The following is a 4,958-nucleotide window of genomic DNA, read 5'->3' as shown; positions in this document are numbered from 1 at the left end:
TATCCTTACCCTAAAATGTCCTGTTCAGGCTCCGGCTCTGGTGGCAGAGAAAACCAGGTGTCCATGGACTATCTCAGGGGCACATCAACAAATCCACTGCCAAGACAAGGACCCTGCCCAAACAGTGGTCCTTCAGCAGGACAACACTGAGAGCAGAAATCTGTGCAGCAGCAGAGATTCCAAGGTGAGATGGATTCTCCTGCTCACCCTACAAAGGAGTGCAAGCTGATGATGAAGTAGGAGGACACCCCAAAACAAGATCCTTGCTCAGGCACCTTTTTCTGACTGCAAATTGCACCAAGACCCAGCGCAGCCCCAGCTCTGCAGAAAGGCCAAAACACCCCCTGTGCCATCCTGTGTGACAGCTGGAAAGGCCAACCACCATCCTCCCCATGAGCACTGGGGTGTCTGGAAACACCAACCACCGTCCTCCCCGCCAGGACTGGGGTGTCCATCCCCAGCAAGGAAGCACAAAGTGGGGGACACAGCCAGCACACATCCCACCACGAGTGAGGGAGGTTCAGATATGCTCAGGTTAGCAAGGAAGGGGATGCAATGGTCCAGATGAGACAAGGTGGCAGGGAAGGACTGGATGGGAGTCTGCAGAAGAGGACATTGAGGGGAGACTCACTGGGGTCTGCAGCTACTCCTGAGGGACAGTGCGGGGGCAGCTCCGATCTCTGGTCCCTGTGACAGTGACAGGATGCAAGGGAGTGGCTGGACCTGTCCCAGGGAAGATTTATGTTGGATATCAGGGAAAGGTTCCTCCCCCAGAGGGTGCTGGGCACTGCCCAGGCTCCCCAGGGAATGGGGACGGCCCCGAGGCTGCCAGAGTTCCAGGAGGATTTGGACAGCGCTGCCAGGGACGACAGGGTGGGATTGCTGGGGTGTCTGTGCAGGGCTGCGAATTGGACTGGATGGGTCCCTTCCAGCTCAGAATATTCCATGACTCCTGGCTTTTGCAGAAATCTTTTTGTTCCTATCACACGGGAGCACAATGGTTGTCATCACCAACATTCAACTCATCATCAACATTCGCCCAGCGAACAGGAGTGTGACCAGGAACAAACAGATAGCTGCCCATATTTATGAGCACAAGCACATCCAGGTGTTACCAAGGTGGTCTGAACGCCCTCAGGTGAGGAAGGAAGCATCCATTTGGATTTTGAAGCAGGAAGAAAGCATCCATTGGGACTTCGAAGCGAGTTACCCGTAGGCAGGGACATTCAGGGTTTGCAGCTGGGTAGCAAATGAAGCGAGGGAGGGCAGGGAAGGAGAAGTTTGGTTTGCTGTCCGTGCCGGAGTTTCCTGGAGATTTAGAGCCCTCAGCTGGTGACTTGGAGCACAGCGCCGCTGTATTTCTGTGTTCGCATCTCAGCATGGGTGAGTGCCCTCTTTCCTGGCTAAGCCATCATCTGCACCCATGCACATCACCCACAAAAATGCTCCCCTGAGCATCCCAAATCCCCTCCCAGTTCCTGGCATCTACCATCTCAGCCCTCATCCCCTGCCCAGCCGAACATGACATATTTAGCTCCACTGGTTTTTTGGTTTGGTTTGGGGTTTTTTTTTTGTTTTTTTGTTTTTGTTTTGTTTTGTTTAATCTCTCTCCTTATAAATCAACTTTTCCAGCCCCTGAATCCCTGCCTCTGCTTTGTCTTTTCTCTTGGCAGTGCTCAGTTGCCAAATGCCTGACAAATGGCCCTCAGGCAGCCACCCCGGCCAGGACCACATTGCCCATGAGAAAAGAGATGCTGTTCCTCCTTCTCCAAGCATAATTTGTTGTTTTGGGGTTTTTTTCTGTTCTCCCACTCGTGTCACTCATCTTTCAGGCACTCACAGCAAACCACCCGCTGTGAACCCACCAGGTTAACTGGGGCTGGGAAATCTCTCCCTGTGCTTCACAAAGAGATTTTGGAGGTTTTGCATTGGATCAGGTTATAGCTGGTATCAAAGTCCTTGTTTCAAAAGGACTTTCAAATCAAAGTTTGAAGAAGTTTCACACCAGTTTCTCACTCCTTGTGGTTTGTCCAGTGGAAGTTGTCCCTGGCCATGTCAGGGGGTGGAAGGAGATGAGCCTTAAGGTCCCTCCCAACCCAAAACATTCCATGATTCTACATCCCTGGAACTCACAGAAGTCCTCCATATCCACCACATCATGGCTGGATCCTCACACAGGACCTGATTAATAAGTTATTTCTCCAAATGGACACCCAAATTCCCTGGGGGATGGAAGGCTCCTAAGCCACATTCCTGAGACACCAAGCTCAGGACAGGGTGTCCGAGTGATGCCTTGGGAAGGGTGACCTGGAACAGAGACTGGACAGAGCTAAGGGAATAAAGTGGATATTTATTAAAAGGCCTTTAAGGACACACCTTGGGCAGCACAAGAGCCTGGCCAGGGCTAGTCCCAAAATGGTCACAAAATGGGCGACCAGTCACGAGGTCTCACACTTTTATAAGTTTTGGTCCATTTGCATATTGGGTTTAATTGTCCAATTACAGCTTCAGATTGTAAAGTCCCATCCTTCTTGTTCCTCCCTTCAGCCCACCGTTGTTTGTGCTTTTGGGCCTGAAAACTTGTACTCGTTGTCCTTGGTCTTCAGCAGGAAAAGAATTTGTTTTGTCTACCTACTCTGTGAAGAGAACTTACCAGCACTTAATATGAGGCTCAGAACTGCACCCCTGGGCAGCACAGAATCTAAAAAACATGAAAGCTAGAACTTGAAGCATCAAGGGAGCCTGCAGGGCGGCCAAAACATCACACACGTGGGCTCTGAGAGCTGGGAGATCATCCAGCTTCTTCATCCACCTTCCACAGCTCCTGCCAACCCTCCAGGGATACCTCAGGCTCCCCAGGGCACTCCAGGAGTGGAAACGGAACCCACTGATAGAGGAGCAAATCTGTGCTCACCCCTCTGGGCTCCCCTGCTCTTCCTTCACTCACTCGTGTGTCAGTTTGCAGGTATTTCCTGAAAGCGTCCAATTCTTACTGTTTCTAGAGAATATTTTAGTGCCACGAGATGGCAGCACAAAATCACTTTCCCGGGGTGTGCTCAGCTTGCAGAAGGTGCCCCAGACCCTGTGCCATGGAGAAGTCAGTGGTCTCACCTCAGGGGCGGCTCCAGGAGGAGAAAATATCCAACCTTTCCAAGTGCAGAGCCAGAACCCACGTTTTCCATCTCTTTAACCACCTGCAGTTTCAGCAGCCACTCATTGCTTCACTGAGTTTGTCTCACAATCTCCCAGTGGGTCCCAGTCTCCTTTTCTGCTTCGGGTCTGTGTTTGCAAATAAATCAGCACCAGGGAATTCCCTGGGCACTAAACCCCATCCTTTTATCTGTTTTATAATCAGAATCCCCTGGGACAGCCTGGCTGGTGCCCACTTGCACCAGAGCCCAGTATGGATCCTGGGACACTCCTGTCATGGGGAAAGAGGTAAACTCTGCAAATATCCTCAACCCTGTGCCAGAAAATCCTGCCGGAGGTCTTAAATGTGCTGGTGCAGAGTCCGGATGGTCTCCTCTGTGCCTGGACAACCACAGGTTACTTCCTGCCACCAACCAGGCTGGATGAGCGCACAGAGCTCTTGTCTAACCTTAATTCCGTGGTTCTGGGATTGGCCACACGGTGACACTACCAGGGTTCTCTGCTCACCACGGGTTTGGGCAAGGAAGGGTGTCAAGGCAGGACCTGCCCCGTAATTCCACCACTCTCCTGGTGCAAGAGAGGCTATGAGCATCCACTTCAGCTTTAACAAAAAAAAAAAAAAACAAAAACCAAAACCAAAAACAAACAAACAAAAAAAAAGTCTTCTAAAAAGCATTTCTTGCTACCAAGTTCAAGGAACAGAACCACGGAATTGTTTAGGTTGGGAAATTCTGAGACAATTGAGTTGAACCGTTCCCCCAACACTGCCAACGCCACAACTGCCCATGTCCCCCAAGTGCCACATCCACACAGCTTTAAAATCCATCCAGGGACAACTGTGGGCAGCTTGTGCCAGGGCTGGACAACCCTTTCCATGATGAAATTTTTCCTAATAGTTGTCTTAATAAAATTTTGTGAATGGTTTTTCCTGGATCACCTAGGAAAGGAGCAGCCAGGGACAGCCATGCCCATTCCTCCATGGCACCATCAGCCAGGGGGTTCAGAGCCCCACCTCTGCCAGCACCCTGCTGTTCCCACCTGCTGCCCTCCCCTAATTAATTCTGAGTAATTAGACACCTCTTACCTTCCCAGCACCCCCATCTCCTCTCCACCAACCTTCATCACTGAGCTCTTGGTGGGAACAGCTGGAATGAAGATGCCACAGGTCTTGGAGAAGGCAGAGCAGCGTGGAGGGTCACAGAGCGCGGTGGTGGCACCACCTCTCCTTGTCACATGCTCAGGGTGGCCTTTGCTGCTACTTTTAAATACCTCTTAGTAAACAGCTGCTAAATTTAGCACCCCTGGAACATGAGCATCATTTTAAAGGCTGGATTGCTGGTAAGTGATGGCAGCAGAGGAGTGAGGGGGATTGGCCTGACACAGATCCCTGCTCAGCAAAGCCAGACACCATCATCATTCTGTCTGCACAGAGCAGAAAAAGGAGCTCTGAAACTCTGACCACCAGCACAGCAGCTTTCCTTGGATGTCCTGTGAGAAAGAAGCCACAGGCATCACAGAATAATTTGGATTGGAAAAGACATCTGAGGTCATGAAGTCCAGCCTTTGACTGATCCACACACTGTCACCCAGACTGGGACACTGACTGCCACATCCATTTGTTCCTTGGACACCTCCAGGGATGGGGACTCCACCACCTCCTGGGCAGCCCCTTCCAGTGTCTGACCACCCTTTCAGTGAGAATTTCTTCCTAAATTTCTTCACTGAAAAAGCAACTCCTTGGTTTTTTTCCTGAGTCATAGCCTCATATGCCCAAAGGATTTGGTTTTCTCCTCAGATTCCACTTCGCA

The sequence above is a fragment of the Chamaea fasciata genome, unplaced genomic scaffold, assembly GCF_029207755.1.
Source record: "Chamaea fasciata isolate MVZ Bird 193981 ecotype frontalis unplaced genomic scaffold, bChaFas1.0.hap1 SCAF_6, whole genome shotgun sequence".
NCBI lineage: Eukaryota > Metazoa > Chordata > Aves > Passeriformes > Sylviidae > Chamaea > Chamaea fasciata.
Note: the sequence above shows the minus strand (reverse complement) of the source record.